The 19,965-nt window shown below is 43.6% G+C and overlaps 1 long non-coding RNA gene across 2 annotated transcripts in view; it reads left to right on the forward strand.

Annotated features, from left to right (window-relative positions):
* LOC139083359 (uncharacterized) overlaps positions 1–19,965 on the forward strand; it is a 92,954-nt gene that overhangs the window by 43,551 nt on the left and 29,438 nt on the right. For both annotated transcript variants that reach the window (XR_011540006.1, XR_011540008.1), the window contains exon 2: positions 17,888–17,960. This is a non-coding gene — a long non-coding RNA (uncharacterized lncRNA). The remainder of the gene's footprint in view (positions 1–17,887; positions 17,961–19,965) is intronic.

A 19,965-nucleotide genomic window follows, 5' to 3' on the forward strand; every position in this document is an offset into this window, starting at 1 on the left:
CTTTTCTTGCTTTTAAAACCTTTTACAACTTTAAACAACTTTAATACTTGTGAAAGCAGAGGTTAGACAATAAAATGATGTCAGATCCTGGGGTGTTACAAAGATTGTTTTTTTCTTAAGAATATGACTCACTTCACTCAGGAAGTGAAAGTCATTTTGCATGGATAATAACTTGGGATTGTAAAGATTTTGCGTAAAAGGGAAAGGAGAGATAAATCCATTTTTAGATTTGACGATCGCCGCTTAGATAAATGTGATAAAATGTGACATTAGACACCGAAGACAAGACAGATACTTCCTATTTTGGACCAGGTATTCCAAGATGTGATTCTTACAGTCACCACCCCCTCACAGCCAATATTAAAAACATGCAGCTCATCTGACCTATAGAGGAGGAAATGAAAATAAGGACACTTTCTTTGAGAAAAGAAAGATGTATGAAAATAATGCTTATTTAACAATGTATAAAGAACTCTTGGCTTATTTTATGTGTTGAGACTGATAAAAGCATCCTAAGGAAGACTAAGTGCCTCTTATGGACTTTCATTTGTGCACTTCTTTGTACCACGAGTTAAAGCACAAGACGAACTGCAGGAGAGATGCAGTTGCATATGGCACCGCTAGGAACCAAAGAGTTTCAGCCTTCTTAAGTTTCATGGACCTATATCAATCTTTCTGCCTCCAGCATCTCCATTTCTGTCCCCTCCCCACTGCCAGCACTCACACATGTGCAGAGACATCGCAGGAGGGAGGAAAGTTTATTCTCCATAAACAATTCGCTCTTTGGCCACTCTTTGAGCTTGCCAACCAGGTTGCCAATTCTGATGTAGACACCTGTCCATTTGGAACAGGAATGAAAACAGCCACTCATTTCCTAGAAACCATCAAACACCCTGTCAGTGAACAACAGCTCTCCGTTAACTGCAATCTGGGCAAGACATGAATGGGTCACATCGATAGCCAATTACCAATCCTCCGAGCCGTTCAGCTTCCTTCAGATTGATGAAAGATTCTGATTCCTTCACTGCAATACAGTTTGAAGAGGGTTATCTTTTAATTGCGGTGATAATAAGCTGCTGAAACTTTAATTTTTGTCGTGCAATTGGGTCTTTGAAACAATGCAAACCAGAACTTGCTAATAAGAGCCAAAGTCAATCCATATTTCAAGGTGGCTTCCTGAATGACATTTTCATTGTTCAAACAATGACAAAAATGATTTCCAACCACATTTCTATTGGATTCTGGAAAATTTGCATAATTTCAAATAGAAGCAAGTATATTCTCCAGTGTGTGGGTTTGTGTGTGTGTTGAAGTTTCTTCATCTTGTTCTTTGTTTTTTGTCTTGTAATACACTGGCCTGGTGTTTCTCAGTACAACATTCTCATGAATCTTGGGTGAAAAATATTTTAGGTTAGTGCTGCCTACGACTTTCAGACGAAATGTCACTATCGAAGTGAACTTTTTGAGAAGCCTGGGTCCTGCGTTTAGGAGCTCCCGCCTGGTGTAGGCTGGACACTAATGTGGGTTTAATGTTGTTATGAGCCAGGCGGCCGAGCGGGGTAACAATACGAGTCTGTTGGACATGTCTTCTGGGTTGTCACGTTCAATTTGCACATGACCTCCTGGCCAAAAAATGGGAAAGAAGTGGTAGAATGTGGGACTGAAAGCTCATATTATTGCTTTGACAGCTTCACTCATCTAGAAGTAATGCAAAATGCAATTTATATTTATACACTCTGACCTCCTGCACAGAGAGGGAAAGTATCTAATGATGGGCCGAGGTAGTGGAGGAAGAAACAGATCTCGTACAGCTGGAATTTGTCTACATTTTTGCTTTTCAACCATTCAATTACAGTCAAAAGATAAATGAAAGACGAACAGTGCACTGGTGAGGTAGTGACACAATTATTTTATAGTGACTGGGTTCTGGCTTTGAGTCTTGGCAAAGGTGGCTGCAACACGCCTTATTTCACTGGAGACAGATAATCTGCCTGCTCCCACTGGACAAAGGCCCTCTGCTTGTAGGTGCATCATTATGCCCATCAGAGAGGAAAAAAGACACCAGCGAGTCAGTGACACTCCAGATCTGCATTTGGAAATTCTTGAGAGGGGCTGACACGTTAATCCTATTAACCAAGATAAATCAAGTCAGGCCTGGTGGTAACTGGGGCATTATTCACTTTCGAGTGGAAATAGGCAGTGGGCAGAAAGCACCATTTTCTTTTGTGCATGAGGAAATTTACTGGCTTTTACATGCCCCCAAATAGCTTCATTCTGAATAGAGCCTATGAGCTAACTGGGGAGAATGAGACTATAATTGTCAGCATCCTTAAATATGTCCTGAGTATTTCTGAAAAGTGTTTTAAATGAATACTGTTTTTAGCATCTACAGCCTCATAGTTTCTACAAAAGTAGGACACACAGAGGAAAAGGACTGTGGCTTTGTCCAGAGATTAAAGGGGACAGTGATAATCACCTTTATTCAGGCAGTAGTGCCAGCACCACTGACGGCAAACTACCACTTTATGGTGTCCACACCAAGGGCCATACTCGAGACCCATAGATCCACCTTAGAAACAAAACAAAAAGGGGGGGAGAAAAAGGGAAAAGTCGACAGTGCAGTAGAATATTCCTAAAATGCTTGCTCAATCACAAGTGCAGTTTTCTATATTCTCACTAACTTTTTTTTTCTTCAGGGGATAAAAAACCTTCACTGCTTAAGTTTTTCCTGGATATAGTAACTTCTCCCCACTACATCTCACCAGGGCCGTTGGAGGCTGAAGACAGAAATGCATTTGTTTTGTTAACTGAGCAGAATGGACTTCTATGTGGAGGGACAGCAAATAACCCCTATTCTCAAATCAAATCCTTCTACTTTCCTTCTCTTATCACGGTTTACGACACAAACTCTTTTTCTCCCTCCCCAAAGAAAATCATTTGCAGAGTTCAGCTGGCCAATATCTGCAGGTTCCCTTTAGGGAATAGAATGTGGTTTGGGTTTGGAAAGTATTGTTTTTAAGGTTTTACTAGCTTCCTCCAGTGCAGAAAGAAATGAGTAGAGAGTGAGTGAATTGGGGTGGGGTGGGCGCAGGAACTCTGGAATCTCAGGCACACGGGCCAGAGCCAGTGCACATCTCTCTTGGGGACACCCCTGCGAAGGTAGGGTGACAGGTCTAGGAGCAAGGCAATGATAGGCTGTTTCCATTTCACAGCTGGATGGGAACAATCTCATAGCTGTCACCTGTTTTGGGGACCTCCAAGAGAAATTCTGGGGTTGGACATGGAGCCCCAGGGTTCAGGGAGAGGACACTCAGGCACCATCTCCATGAGGGTCCACCCTATTTCCGTCTTGAAACAAATAGACCAGGACAAAAGAAGGGCCCAGAAAGGCAGCTGCAGGGGTTCTGGTTTGGCTGGCCTTTCCCAGTCATGTGCCCCCCTCACCCGCCTTCCTAATCCTCCTCCCTAATCGGGTTACATCACAGCCATCTTGATTCTCCTGTGTCACAAATGTAGAAGACACATGAAAAATGTCTGGGAGACTCCCTGGCTTCCATCTGCAATCCTATGGTATTCTGAGGTGACTTCTCCGGGGGTAGTCACCTAAGAAGAAATGGAAGTGGGGGTCATTCTAAATAGATAACTAACGGTGGTGGGAGAGGGATGGTTCAAGGAACCAGGGCCGCAGTGCCCCTCGGTCAGGAGGATGTGAAGCCAGAGGATGCGTTCAGTGGCACTCACCCTTGCTGTGAAGACCGCGCACCTAGCCAGGCCGCTTTCGGGACATCCCGACTCTCGGCCCTTTCTGGGGATGCTGCCCCCGACCCTCGAGCGCTCCCCCTCCCCTAGTGAGATTAAATCTCAGTCCATGTGAACCTTTAGCATTCACAGGTCGGATAGAAAATCTCGATAAATCTTCCCGTTTTGATTCCAGGCTTATGAAAATAATTATAGGATGGGTCTGACTATTAAGGAAATGGTTTGAACCAGTTAAATAACTAGCCCAGTGAACAGCTCATGGGATGTTGGTATCATTCTCCTATCTGTCCCCATCCCGTTCAGAAAAGTGCAAACAGGCTCTTCTCATTTTGAGGAACACGCATTAGCAGCATGTGTGCGCGCAGCCCCCGGGGTCCAGAACTTTCTCCCAGAGCCACGCCCGGAGCGCAGCGGTCCCCGCGGGGCCCAGCCGGGAACTGGGGAGGCAACTCCCCAGGGGCGACTCGAGGGCCGGGTTCCCCCCACCGGGGACGTGGGAGGCTACGATCGGCAGGATGGGAGGCGATCACGGGGTGGGGGCAGGGTGTCCCCCCGCTGGCCCCGCAGGAGTTAAAGCCCAAGGCAGACAAAAGGGAGGCCGCGCGCCTCCTCTTCTCGGCTGTCAGTTGAAAATAGAACCGCTGCCCTCTGGACTTTACCTCCCGCCGGAAAGGCCATTTTATTACAGGTTATGACAAGTTGCCGAGAGACACGGAGAACTCAATAAGAAGGCGCGGCGAGAGGAATCAGAAATGCTCGAGATGTTTGGACGACAGAGCGAAGATGGCTTCAAATGATAGGTGTGAGCAGGACCCGAGATGGAATCTGCGCGCTCGGTCGCTGGGAGCCGCGCGGCGTCGGCGGCCGGCCGGGGAGGGGACGAGGAGGCCACCCGGCGGCCTGGAGCCGCTGCCGCCCACCCGCCGCCACCTTAAGCCACTGCTGCAACCGATCCATCCATCGTCCGAGAAAATTCGCGCCAACCCCCTCCGCTCATATTTGCTACGTTGTGTTTTGGGTTATACAGAGGAAATATGCACTTCCCTCTCTCCGGGGCGCTCTTTCTTTCTGGAAGTCTGTGAGAAGAGGCAGGGCCATCCCGTAATTTACGTTGTGTCCCATACACACGTCCACTAGACTTTCTCTGAGTTCTTTCGGGTTTTCTCTGAGTTTATATCCTCTCACCTAGTTAAAACAGAAGAGAAATGAGAGCGAGCCAGAGACTTATATTTCCTGCCAGGTGGGAGATGCGTCTTTTGGGGTTTCTGCTAAATCAGCACTCCAGGCTTAGCACTTGCTCAGGGTCCCTCTGACAAGCTGATTTTGCAGGGTGGGGAACATGTCCTCCTTCTTCCTGGCAGCTTTTCAAATCCTTTTCATCACCCATCGCCAGTGGAAAATAGTTCTGTCTGTGTGAGTGCCCAGACCTGCAGAGTTTTGTCGTGCTCTGAACCCCGGCTGGGGTGGGGGACCCTAAACAGAACACAAAACCCGTGCCCCAACTGGAAGTGGAACGTGCAAGATTTGGGTTGGTCTGAGGATGCCAACTGAGTTCCAGGGGAGAGTTCTCTGGAGAAACGGAGGAGGAAAGGAGTAGGGGGCAACGTTGTGTTCCAAGAAGAATGATAGGTTTAACAAATTTCATTCCCATCGCCCAAATCGAGAGACGTCCTGGTTAGCAGTTTCAAAAGCAAGCTTCCTTACAAAGTTCGTTTCTTGGAAGGGTTTGAGCTCGATCAAAGCCGGAAACTAGAAACTTTCTACCAGCAACACTTAGCACACGATGGCAAAATGCTTTAAAAAACAAACTCTGCACATCCTTCAACTCTCCCCCATTTTCTAGTTAAAAAAAAAAAAAAAGAAATAGATACAAATAAAATGAGAACATCCCTGCCTACCTCTATCATTGAGGAGGGACACAACAGATAAACTGCAAATATGTAGCTAATGTCCCTCGTGTTTCCCATTCTCGGAATGAGGGCTGGGTCTTGCCAGGCGTTTGAAAAGTTGCACCAGCGCTAGCACGATGGTTGAATTGGATAAAATGTAACAACTCCCAAATGTTGTAGAGAGTGGTTTCAAAGAGGCAGTTTCTTGGAGTGACAATCTTGGACATATCTTACCCCTCGCCCCACTATGCGATAGACCAACGCAAACCCAATTTTGTTTTCTTTCCCAACCACAACTCAATATTTTACCATGTTTCTTTCAGAACTATTTATTCTCCCCATGTCAAAGTGTGCCTGATTTTTATAAACTTTAATTATTTGCTTTCTCTCTGGAACTCTCAGTTAAACCTCCCCTCACCCAAGTTATATCAGACATATGAACAGATCTCTATGGTAAATTTGTGGCTGAAGTTGGAGAAGGTTCATATTAAAATAACCGAGCTGGAAAAACAAGTCCTAAGTGAGTGCAGAGCAGCTGCTGCAAAAACATACGCTAAATTTAAAGAGCCATGAAACTGAGTGGAAAAGGCTCCTGGAAAATAGGTAATTTTTATGGCATTGAAGACATGAAATGACTGGAATGGGAGATAGTTCTTATTTTTCTGTCATGATGTGCCCTTAGTGATAATTAAAAATTATCTTGAAGATAAAACTATATTTCCCAAAAGATCGATTTATTGTGTTATTTTTCTTTTAAACTTCAGAACTAAAAAATGAAAAGAGTTGATTTAAAAATGATTGTCCATCAGCAGCTAGCCAGCTAAAAGGTCTGCTGAACTATAGGATTCTTTTCACTAAATAACTAACACAGAGAAAAAGTTTTAGCCCTTGTGATGTAAAACTTTTCTCTAATGTTTTGCTTTTGCAAAGATTGGGGGAGAGAAATTGTAAACGAAATCGCTTCCCTGGCTTGGTCTGTGTAAATTGGCATGCTTAAAAATCTGCTGAGGCAGCATAAGCAACAGGGAAATGCAAACTGGTCGAGTTTAATGCTCATTTCTGCATTTGGGCAAAGTCTTAACAGGTAAGAATTCAGCTTTCTTCCTCTTCTTCTTCTTTCTTCCTTTCTGGAATCTAGTTATATATCAATTAGCCCTCCAGAATCAAACTCACATATGCTTAAAACTCCATTGATTTCACACGTTCTTGTCCTTTCTCTACGCTGTGTCCCTCCCTCTTTCTGGAAACAGCAAATTGTTGAGAGTAAAGAAAATCGCATGTCTCAAACTTACCCCCACACCTGTCCCAAAAGAAAGAGAATAGAGAGTTTTAAGTAGAAGATATGTGAAGCTGTCACCAGCAATGCCACACACACAGACACACAAAACAGTTGTAAAAACAAGGAAGGTTCTCTGTAAGAAAGTTGAAACAAGAGGCGTCATCTGTAAGTGAAATTGCCCTGGCAGAGGTGTTCTATATCTGGGGCAAAAATATGAACAGAATTGCCACTTGGAAGTGAGCAAGGATGAAGGTACTCATGAGGAGGGAAGAGGACAAATTTGCAAGGAGACGTAAATGAAACTAGACAAAGTCCCCAGGAATATTTTTTTGCACCCTTATCTTTATATATCTTCCAGGTAGCTTAGAGAAGAACTGGAAAGCGAGGCTAGGAAGATGAGATGAGGATCTGAGGAAGGTTTAGGCTGCTTTAGCCCCTTTTTAAGAAGAATGAGGACCTCCCTTTCTATGGTTTTCCTCCCATATGAAGCTTGGGATAATAAACTCAAGTGGCTGCCCGTCAGCCTCTGTCTATCTTCTTTAGCAAACTTGACATAGTGGAAGGAATATGACACGTGAATTATTAAAGAGGAGCTAGTTGACTTTTCACCCTGCTTGCTTTTCTCAGACCCCATTACCTGAAAATTTATCTAGCAATACACTGCAAGAATTACAGGGTGTGGAAGCTAGGAGGAAGAGAGGAGAAAGCGAAGCTAGGGATTTGTGAAAATATCAAGGAAAAACAGCGTGTTTCACCTTCCCGTTTGTACCACCCAGGGGATGAGTAATATGTTACAGAAAAACAGACCTCTCTTTTAAGAAGGGGGTCAGTTTCTCTGTCCAAGAAAGCAGGGACAGAATTGAAAGGATCTTCGGCATCACCCCTTAAGTCTCTCTGATTCCTCCTCCATGGGAAGAACATCTCAGATTTTAATTTTCTTTATCTTGATTTAAATTAATTCTTAACTTTATGAACAATAATCGTATAAAGGAGGCTTCTCTTTTCTGTCTCCTCTTCCTCCTCCTTTCCTTTTCGGTACAACTCCTGTTTTCACTCAATTGCAAACACTTCTCAAAAGCAAAGACACATTTTATAGCACTTTTAAAGATAGCCCAAAGACCCTTTCTAAGTTAGACCCTTCTAAAACTTTAGAAAACTTCCAGAGACTATTTAATTTGGGCAACTGGTAACATTATAAAAATCAGCAATAATCATTCAAGCATTCAAACAAAAGTTTCTTTGTGCTAATTAAGGACCCATTATCCCCTGAAGTTGAGTAACTTGGCAGCTGTTTTTAAGCTAACATAGGAAGGAATTTTTGAATACTTAGGAGTTTCTTCTTTTAAAATGGACAAGAGGAAGGGAGAAGTCAAAATAATAATAATAGTAGTGATAACAGCAACAATGATAATTTAGTCCTTTGGGCATAGATTTGTATATCCTGTTGCCAAGGTGAAGATAATAATTGAATCTATCCCAAATCTGAGTGATGGAGTAGTCAGAAATGACTCTATGTGACAGAAGAGCCAGGAGGCAAGTGATGGATACTATTGTCCAAATGTGACCCTCCATTAAAACCACCTATCAGCATCTGGATCCTGTCACTATGTCCCATCCCAGAGCCAAGAGGGCTGCCTGGCATATTCCAAGCACTTCAAGGGCTTCCAGGCTGTGCTCAACCCCAAATCAACTAAGTGGGTGGGGAGGCTGACCCAAACCTTGCTCCTTCCATCCCCACTCGCCTTATACCCCTCTCCAGGCCCATTGTTCAGCAGGTGCTGGCAATTTGCTCCTTATCGCACCTATGTTTATGAGGGCTTTTTATTAATAACAAAGGGAGAAATGGTATTAATATTAATTAACACAATAAAATGAAACAGTTTTGGGAATCCACCAAGTGAATCATCTCATCATCTAATTGGCACTGGAGAGAAAGGGGAGGAGGAGGGGAGGGGAGGGGGGAGATACAGATGACCTACTGGGTGACAGGCACAGGTTGGAAGGGTGACATTTTATTGTAAGCCTCCCAATGAAAGGAAGAAAAGGAAGGGACCAGTCAATTTAATGCAGGGACCAAGAGTGCAAGAGTGTTGCTAAGAGACAGAGATGCTGCTAAAGTTCTATCAGAAGCACTACTCTGACCTTATGCAAATAGAGGCGGCCAACTCTTTGTGGAACGGCTGAAAATTCCACCCCCTGTGTCACCAATACCTGGCATCGAGCCTTTTATTCAAATGTTCTCTCAAAACACACACAGAGGATGTGACAAAGCATGACACATTTAGGGACTGTAAAGAAAAAAAAAACGGACAAAATGGGGGAATAATAATAATAGTAATAATTTTTAAAACCCGGAAAAAAATCAACACCAGATCTTCCTGTGGAAATGTCACGCATCTTTACCTTCTGGCACTGTCATTTTCCTTTAGCTGAAAAGTAACCTAAAGACTCAGGAATTGCCTTCTCATCGCAGAAATAGAAGCTTATTAAGACACCACACTGATGCTCAAAATACTGTCATTAATTTACACCCCAGGAGTATGGGGAGGGGATGGTGTGAGGGTGGGTGAGCAGGGGGTGTGCGCGCCGGGTGCAGACTACAGACATTTCATCATATCCTCCACTCCCACCCCAAGATAAAGTAAGTATGTCTTTCTTTCTACTTTATCCACTCTAGGGCAAGGTTAAATGCAGAAGGTGAGAGAGAGGCTTGGGGACCGGTTGGCTCTCCCAGGAAGTTGACTGTCCCTACAGTTTATAAAGTGGGAGGGCCCCACACATCTCGGCGGGTGTCGTGCGTGTGGCGCTCGGGTATCCGCGGTGGAAGGGCCGCGGGCCGGTCTGAGACAGGACTAGGAGATGAGAGAGCTTCTCCATTGGGGGAGGCGTGCCTGCGGCCCGGACAGAGGACGATGCTCTCCCTGGCCGCCCCTCTGTGTCAGAAGGCACGCCTCCAGCCGAAGCCGAAGCCCGCCACTGTTACATCCTGACCCCACCGCTCCACTGCGCGGCCCTTGAGAGGCCGGCGAGAGAAATTCTACGCCAACTCAGCGTGGCCCGGCCCAGAGCCTCTAGGTTTGCCACCCTCTGGGCCACTTTAGGCACCACGGCTTTGGGGTGGGTTTTGTGCACTAGTCCTTCCAAGGTCCAGGCCAAATGCTCTCTCCCTCTCTCTCTTCCTCACATCCCTTTTCAATCCAAGTTAGCATTTGTCCCTCTAGGATGGGTTACACATCACTTGGAAAAGGAACCACATTTCCCAGACAATCTTTCTCCCAGGAAAACTCTCTAACCTTGGGGTGCCAATCCTGAAAAGCTGAGAGACAGGTGAATCTCACAGTTGTTGGCCCAGTTTGTTCCCCCGGGGCCACCCCCGGGACTGGAGCTTTGGGAACTTCTGGGGCTCCGGACTCTGGGTGCGGGGAAGCTGGGAGGAGAGGACCGCCCCCCATACACACCTGCCAGCCCCGGCAGCCCTGGGACCTCCACCTGGGACCGGCTGCAGCTAGAACCCAACACGACCTAGAAATTTCTACTGGTTCCTCTTTTTTTTATCTGAGGACACTAGCTGTGGAAGAGTAGAAAAATCTATGGGGCAAAACACCAACACACACAACTTTGCAGACTCAGTTTAACCAGGGAGCTTTTTACCCACTGCATTCCCTCCCTCACTTTTGATTTCAATATTGATAGCACGCCCCCTGGTTCCCATCTTTATGGTAATAGTTGCAAATGAATACATTTAACGACTTGGGGGGCGTTTCCAGCGGTCAGCGGCAGATAACTTCCCAGGACCACTTCTCCCCAGGACCCTCCCACCTCCCCTCTTAATTGTGGGACTTTTCATAATGTGCACAATACTATTAAAATTTCATATTAGCAGTGTGTATGGTGAACTTTGTAATGGGAAATTCAATAGCTGCTGTAAATATTAATGGAATATGAAATGAAGCCGCAGCCTCGACCAGCCCTGACAGTAAAACGGAGTGAGCATGTGGCGGCCCCGGGGCGAGAGAGGCCTTTCCTCTTGTCGCTCTCGCTTTATTACATTAGCGCGGGCCTCCTCGCGCAGGCGTGGGCTCAGAAGCCGAGGCGCCGGGTCACCCATGACAAATGTCCCCGTGTCTCGCCAACAGGCCCTGCCTGGCCCTGCCACTCCATCTGCCCAGCAGGCCCCCGGAGAGTGCTTGCGGGTGTCAGTTTCAGGTAAAGAGCTCTTGAAAGCGCAAAGTCTCCAAAAAGGTTACAAGGATTCCAGCGCCTCCTCAAGGCCCCGCGGCCCGGGTCGCCGCTACCGCAGGAGGGGTCTGCACCCGGCGGGCGGGGGCAGGGAGGTGTGGGGGCGTAGAGGGGAACCCCAAGAGAGTTTCTGGGACGGGCAGTGCTGATAGGCCAGCCAGATCCCTACCTCCTACCTCACCTCGATCCCTCTCCGCCTCCTGCCCAGAAGGGCTTCAGAATTGGGTATTGGGCTGGGTGGGGCGCTTGGGAGGGGGCTGGAGAGGGCGGTCCAGACTGGATCGTCCAGGTCCCGCGCTGTTCTAGTCTCCACCTGCCCCCACGTGCGCAAACTTGGCACCCGCCGTCCGGGCGAGGCTGCTACAAGGTGTGTGTGTTGGGGGCGGGGACTGGTTTGCAGTAATCTAAGGTCGCTCGGACCCCAGGCCCCTGGGTCGCCAGGGCAGTCTCCGCCCTGGTGTGGAGCTTCGGAAACCCGGACGGGAGGGCGTGCGGGGAACCGCTGGGAGGAGCAGCACTAAGGCCGCCACTGCTGCCGCGATTGGGTCAGTTCCGAGCTGGGGGCGCCGCCGAGGAGGGTTCGGGGAGGCACCACGCGCTGACAAACGTGGCCGTCAACACCTCGAGCTGCCCTGGCGAGTTGTTTCAACAGGCTGGGAAAGATCGGTATTTTGAGTGGCAGGCGACGCCTTTCTTCACTCCCAGTATTTATGTTGTCCCGACCGCACTTATGAGAGCTTAGTTTTAGAGGGGACATTAATCTTCACTTGTTAAGAGATAGCCTGTCAGCATTTACCCGGGGCTTTCCCACTCTCGGCGTTGGATGCCCTCCCCAGCGCCGACACAGGCGCGCAGGGGCGCGGGGCCACGTGCGACAGGGGATACGAAGCCGAGGTTAAACTGGGGCAAGGTGAGCGTGTGGGAGACGCCTGGCGCGAGCCGAAGGTTACAGTCAAAACCGCCTGAAATGACAGCCCAGCCTGGGCCGGCGCTCTAGAGGGTCCTGGCACCAACCCCTGTTATTTTTGCCTATTTGCGAGTGGGGAGAGTGGAATACTTAATCATAACCAGGAGCTTTTTCTTAAACCACAAAGCACGCGGGCGCTAACACCCTCGCTGCGAACTCAGGGCGATTGTCTTCCTGTTTCCCTCTTGCTGACCCCCAAGTTTCACCGGTGTGAAGTCGTCCAGGATCTTCTCTTGACCATCAGCTCTATGGGGTCACTTTTCTCTTTAGTTCACGGGGGGCGCCCTCGTTTTAAATGATTTCCTGTCCAGTAATTTTCCCCCCCAACGAATTCAGAATAGTTCCCTCATCCACTCCAGATGCACGCACACTGCAGAGCTGAAATGAGCTGAAATAAGAACAGAATTGAAAGAACATGGGTTTGCTTTTGCACCAGGGGCTTCACTGCAGGAGTAGTTTCAACAAGGTATCCACGTTTTCGAGAGCCATTGAAAAGCTTCAGGCTTGGTTTGCATTCTCCCCGACCTTCTGGACAGTTCCTCCACCCCCCACCGCTGTTATTTGTACACCCCCTAGTGAAATAGCTGTGCCTCACTGTTTCTCTGGCGCCATTAAATCTTCTTCCTTCCCCGGGAACATGCAACTTCTTTCCCTTGCCCTTTAAAAGAGTTACACTTTCGGAGAAGACTTAAAAAAAAAAAAAAAAAAAGGACAAGAAATGGATATAGGTTTTGTAAGTGTTAAATAACTTTCTCAGCGTGTATTAAAGGAAGATTGTATTTTATCAACAGCTGATTGATGCCGCCGTGTGATCCTGTCGGTTTGTCTATAGTATCATATTTATTTAACCTGCTGGGGCACTGTGTTCAGGGGCAGCCTGCTCACGCTGACAAGAGCATGCACATTACACACTACCCCAGGTATTTTGATTGATTGTTCCCACCCCAAAGCCTTTGGTTCATAATTTAGCACAGCAGGTTCTGCATCACAGACTAGGTTTCAAAAAAAAAAAAAAAAATTCCTGTAAGAGATTTCAATGAACAACTACCGCCAAGAAACCTTTCTCCACCTGCAACCCCCAAATATTTTAAATACCTCTTGAGATGGTTCAGCTTGTATAATTACAGGGCACACAACCTTTATTTACCCTGGTTCCCCAAGTGTGATCAGATTATTCATTTTAATTTGTGGTTGGACCAACATTTCCTTAGCTGGGGGGTGGCATGGAGGTGGGGTGTGGGTGGGGAAAATGTGAAAGATTGTGGGCTTTCTGTTTGTTCTCTTCCTTTCAATAACAGGTCTAGGATGTGGAAGCAGGAGAAAGGCAGACAAAATGGTTCTTTTTCACGGGCAGTCTCCTGAGGTTGCATTGGGATTTAATTCATGAAGTCCTTTGGCAGCAGACTAGATTTTTCCTACCAGTACTCAGTCCCCACCCACAGCCCCATGAGTGAAGAAACATTTTTTTTACAAGTGACAAACTGTCCAGTGTGCAGAATAAGCTTCCATGATATTCGTGTCTTTTCAAGTAAATCATGTGGGCACATCCTAGAGGTTCTGGAATCTGTGACCTGAAATTAGTATCACCTGCTGAAGGACCAATTAATAATTATTTCCTATGAGATTTCTTTAAGGAAGAAGACTTCTCCTTGACTTTTTTTGATTACACCAATAGAGTGCATGTGTATGTGTACTAACCAAAGTGTGCTCAAAAAATATTTTTTATGCTATAATGAAAATGGGACACATTTTTTTCTGTGTATCTTCTTGGATTACTATTATTCTGGCTCGCAATGGTTGTGTGTGTGTGTAAAATGGAAACTTCAAATGTGTGCTATGTTCCAGTAATTGAAATGCTATGTATTGTGCTTGCTATTTTTACATGTGTCCTTTAGAAACTCTTGGGATGACTCTTGAAGACTTGAAAGGCAGTCTTAGCACTATTAGGTATCTTTGTCCATCATTCTAGCTCGGATGGGAAGGTCATTACCAAGGTGGTTAATTGGATATGTATATAATGCTACACCGGAGGGTGGAGATACACAGCATTTAAAAAGATATTAATTGCATAATTGCCCCCCAAATAAGTCAACACTTCTGAAGTATTTATTTTTCCCTTTAGGTCTTAGGTTAATATTGGGGGAAAAATTAATATTTTATTAATATTGGGCAACAACTGGCAACATTTATAATTAAAACTTTCTTCATCATTAATTCATTCATTCATCCTCATTCTTTAATATTATTAGTCACAAAAGTGCATCTTTTTTCTTGATTGTACTTTATAATGATGGTAAAGAAATTAACCAAGTGTGATCCACACTGCATTCCAGTTAATTTTTCCTTCTAGCAAATATCCCTTATGTTTGGGGCAGGTTTGGGAGACCCAGAGGGTATACCTTCTTTGCTGATAATATCATGTTCAGCAACTTTTTTTATCCCAAAATATTGCTATTTACCCTTGGATGATGTTCAATGACAAAACCCAAAATATTTGCAAAACTCCAGGAGATGCATCTTTCTGCTGAGAAAACAACCATTATCAAAAGTAAGTATAGACACAATATCCAGAAAGAAAGAAAAAGGGCAGGCTGACAAAGGAAATATTTACCTCTGACTCACTGGCATCCGGGGGGACTAAGGCAGGTCAAGCAAGTGAAGGAAAGGCCAGTTTGCTTGAGGTGAACAAAATCTACACATTTTAATCACTTGAGCTAAAGAGTTTTGAGATACTGTATGAGTCGATTTGCAGCCATTTTCCAAAACGTTTTAGAAATCATTGGTTTGCACTAAAAATAAACCTTTTAAAGCCACCGACCACTAAGTTTCTTTATTAGAATACAATGTACGTTCCCCATAATCATGAAGAAAATACTTTCACCTGTTGTCTCCTGGGGACACGAATTGGGCGCAGTCCTATTTCTTTTTAAGGAGATGCTTTTACCTGTTTAATACATGCTCACACGCAGACACACATACAAATTAACTTATTTAAAGTTTAGCCACTTGCTGGCTGTGCAGCCCTGGGTAAGTTACTCCCTTTCTCTGTTCCTCAGTTTCCCAATCGACTGAAATTATAGAGTATCCATCTCAGGGGTTCCTGTCGGGAGTGAGTTAACACATGTGAAGCTCTTGAAGCAGTGCCTGACGTGACCTTCTTTCTAGATTCGCATCAGCTATTATTATGGCCCATGGTATGCATTCGTGTCTTACTAATACCATTATTAGCAATAGTGGTTTTAGTTGTGGTCACCCAGAATGTCATGACCAGACTCTAAAACTTAAACTGTAAATTTGAAGTGCTTCTATTGAGGCATTGTGCTCAAATCTGTACTATCTGAAGTGTAAAATTGCCTCTGAAGAGGCAAAGTGATTTCTGTCTTTCTCGCTGTCTCCCTAGGCCCCAGACACACTGAGGAACCTTTTACATAAATGCCAAGCTAAAATGTAGCTCCAGAGAGTGGCAGGTACACCAGTGAAATGTTTGTACGCCAAATCACAGGAAGATGCCATCAAGAGCCCATAAAAAGGCCAACAGCCATGTGACTTGCTCTCCAGCCACTGTGTTTGGTAACGGTGCCAGCATGTTCCTTCCTCATTTTGCCTTCGGTACCTAAGTCCTTCGTAGCGTATTTTAACATCCTCTGGGCTTCATGATGCTTTTCCTATGTGCCAGGCACTGTCCTCCATTAGGCTATTCAAGTTTAAATTTATTCTTAACACAAAGAGTTATTTCCTGATAATATGTTAGAATATTGATTAAAAACTAGGATCTTGATGTGAAAACAAATGGAATTAAATAATAAAATGTTTCGGGATTTGATTTTTTCACATGTTGTCTTTTGAAGTTAAGACAAACCAGTTTCACTTGGGAATAATAGTATCAATAGTATCAGCATTCCCTTGACTATGGAGTATCTTTCTTTCTGCTTTTGAGCTGACCTACTGCCACTTCAGATAGTAACTTGAGATCAGAGCTAAAGTGAAAGCAGAGAGCTTGCAAGGCAGCTGACAGCTCCCCTCCCCTTTCCTTCTAGGTCACCCTGCACGGGCTACAGAATATGACTTGCTTGGGTTACAGTTAGATCACAGAACCCCGCGTATGAATAGTTTTCATTTTATGTCACTCCCCAAACTAAATCATGCAAACAAGCCAGGACAGGATCTGGTGTTTTCTTACACATGTTAACATTGACCTTGCCACTTTGAGCCACACCCCTCATCTCTTTAAATCAGCATTCCACATCCTACTCACATCTTTTCTTTTCAACCTGCTCCATGGTGCAAGACAGTCTGTTTTCACTCTGTACCTGTGCCAAAAACCCATGAGGTCCCCAGAAGCTGGACTTTGTGTGAGGTTAGTTCTGAAAAACAGGCATGTATTTTGCGCATCTGCTAAAATATTTCCTTCTAAATGTCATCTGTCATTGCTCTATTTGATAAGAAAGGTGAATCTCAGCAGTGTTAGATATTTTCTCATGTTTTACTTAATTTGCTGTTTTAGACCAGGGGAAGGTAACATTCGTGAAATATATGTAACATTCTATATGTCTTTTCATGATTGTTTCATAAACCCAGAAGGAACCTTTGGCTTTCTCATATTTGGACCAATAATAGGTTCAAAGTTGCCTCAAAGATACTAAACAGAGATGTTGGAATATTCGCAGAAAGGGAAAGCCACCATGGCAATCGGCTGTTTCCTGCATGTGACTGTTGAGATTTAGAGGGAATATCACGGTTCTCCTTTAACTCACATATAAATTCCTTTTTAAAACATTGCTCCCTTTGAGATTTGCAAATAGTTAAACTAGTTTACACAGTTCTTTTTCCCCTTCCTTTTAAGTACAGTTCTTAAGTAAGCAGACACTTTAACTCGCCACCCTATTAGACAGTTCTTTCTTTATTGCCTTTTCATAGCCCCACTATCAAAAATAAGATAATGCCCAAGATCTGGGACCTAATCAGCTTTCTAGCTGAGTTTAAAGAGTCTAGAGGCTGTTTAAAGGTAGCCCCGGTTGTGTGTGTGAGCCTACTGCGGTGTTTGCCCTGCCACATTTTGATGGAGAGGGTAATGTGTTTGCTAGATAAGGTGAAAGAGACCAGCCAAAAAAGCAAGGCTCTGTTTGATAAACCCTGACATTTTTAGCCATTTTTCACACACATGAAAGAAAGCTTTAAAACTCCAAGGAAAATAGGGGTGTCCATTCAAGCACGCTAATGTTTATCAAGACAAAAAAGGTAAATAAAGAAAATTGGCATCTTTTAGGCTATTAAATTAATTAGCTCTAGAGCTTATCATTAAATTGAAAAGGTGGATGAAATACAAGTCTATTTCTCGTTGTTGTTATTTCATGTGAAAGGTAAGTTCTTTACGTCAGTGTGCTTTAAAAAGACAGTTGTTTTGTTTGGCTTGGCTTGCCCTGGTGGAAGATTTGAGCCCTGTGTAAGGAAGTTCACAAACTGCAGTTAAACTTTTCTAAGGCTGATCTGCATGGACTTGGGATGAGAAATCAATCTGAAATTAGCATTAACGTGCATGATGACATTTTGTTAAGTGACCTGACAACAGATTGATAAAGCCCGAATAAAAATATGCCAGTTAGCATCTACTTATAATTAGAACTCAGTTCCCAAAGTCCACTTCATATAAGTTCATATACAAAGACGTTTTAAAATAAAAGAGTTTTACAATATAGAATGATTAAAAAATATTGGAGGTAAACTGTTGATTGCCTTATAATTTCTTTTTTCTAGAAAAAGTAAAAGAAGAAAATATCAGAGAGTTTCACAAAAGAGAGCTGTCTCTCAAAATAAGGATTTAAATGATGTAAGTATAAAGATAATTTTGGGCTCAATTTTTATACTTTGATCATTTTAAGTTCATAGAAGGAAATATCAACTCTAAATCAGTATCCTAGTAAGTTTTTCTAATTTTTTTCTTTAGAAAAGATACTTTTCTATTTCTTATTTTTCTAAATCAAAAGTATTTGATAAACTAAAGAAATGGCCTCAAATGATTAGTTCATCTATAGAACATTTTACGGTATAATCACTTGAGTCTCTAGAAATGTGTTTCTTCTATATATTAATCATTTTAAACATTTTAATGCGTTGATTTTAATAATCTATATGAGTGTGGATTTTTAGATGAATTTAATGTCAACTAGGGATTAATGTGAATTAATTAAATTGACTGTATCTTCTTTAATGAGAAAAAAGGATTTAGTTTTAATACTGATGATCTTAATAAAGCTTCTCTCTACTTGTCTGTATTTTCTCAACATTAGGAATTATTTTTATTAGAAAGTGAATTAATTTAATAATGGCAGAGTGGCAAAACATGAAATAAATCAAGCGATTGCAAACTGACTTTGCTATTGTTATTGAGGTTACTTAAACCAAGTAACTTTCAATTAAAAAGGAATCAATTTGTGTAAGCTATTTAAAAATAAAAACATAAATTGGGGTTCACATTTAATTTTCTTTAGAAACAGCCATTCAACAGAATTTGAAACAATATCTATGATGTAAATAAGTCTTGAACACGCTTGACTCCATTCTCTAAATAGTGAAAAGTCTCATCTTACAAATGCATTTCCAATAAAATTATTGTCCCAAGATATGCAGTACCATAAAGTATAATCCTAACAGAAATCTGGAAGGTCTCTGAAATTAACTCATCGCTATATTGAAAAAGATACACAAAACTCCACATATATGGAAGGCATAAGGTTTCACGACGCCTCCCATATAAGATGCAAAAAGAAGATGAACATTGGTTGAGCATGTCAGACCATCTTGTAGTTCTTACTCTTTATTTTTGGGGTTATTCACTGGAATGATAGTTTACGGTTCCTTTTTTAAATTAAATTTTTGTTTATTTAATATCATTTTTAAATGGAAGATGGAGAAAGAATACAGGGAGAATAGGGACTAGCAAAACCAAATCAAACCCAAACCACAAAAAACAAAAACACACAACAAACAACCCAGGCTCTTTTCCCTTCCCCCTTGTTTTCCACATTCCCATATACAGCCCACACTTAAATGGTCAAAACTCACATGTAGTGTCAGCTCCCCAGCCCCTCATGAAGGCTCCTCAGGAGTGAATACTTGGCTGTCTTTCCCCCATGCTGTTGGGGCCCTTGTCTTGTGTTTAAGAGTCTAACAAGCTAATCTCTCAATGCCCTACACTTACGGGAGGCTGCATGCAATAGATCCAGCAATGGATCAAGCATTTGACGGTTGCTGCTGGCATCTTGCAAGGTTCATCTTCCAACAAGTCAGATATATGGCTGGGTCTAAAACAAATTTCCTTATTAACTTTAAACCAAGTGCCCACAGAGGCCTGACAGGGATGATATATGGGTAATGTGGACCAGGTGTGATATCATTGGGCGTGGTGGGGACTATGGCAAACTGGAGAGTGCAGGCTTGTTCTAAAGAGGAGCACTGCCATTTACCTTTTATTAAACATAGCCTTATGGAAATGCAGATTTAATTTTACTGTAGTTTTTGATTTTTCAAGATCACCTGAAAATTCAGATTTTCAAAATTTGAAAGCAGCCATTTAAAAAATTATTTTGCAGTCCCAAACTAATAATCCAGGAGGCTGGATCTGGCCTGTGGGTCATTGGTTTGTTCCATTTGGACTGTCTGATGGCTAAATGTACCTTCTAGCATTAGTATCTTCCAACAGCGCTTCTCAAACTTCAGTGTGCATAAGAATCACCTGGAGAGCTTGTTAAACTCTAAAGATACACTTCTGGCCTCCACAGGAGAGATTCTGATTTGCATTGCCATGTCTATTCAGTTTTTCTGCCCATTTTTTA

The sequence above is a fragment of the Equus przewalskii genome, chromosome 1, assembly GCF_037783145.1.
Source record: "Equus przewalskii isolate Varuska chromosome 1, EquPr2, whole genome shotgun sequence".
Classification (NCBI taxonomy): Eukaryota; Metazoa; Chordata; class Mammalia; order Perissodactyla; family Equidae; genus Equus; species Equus przewalskii.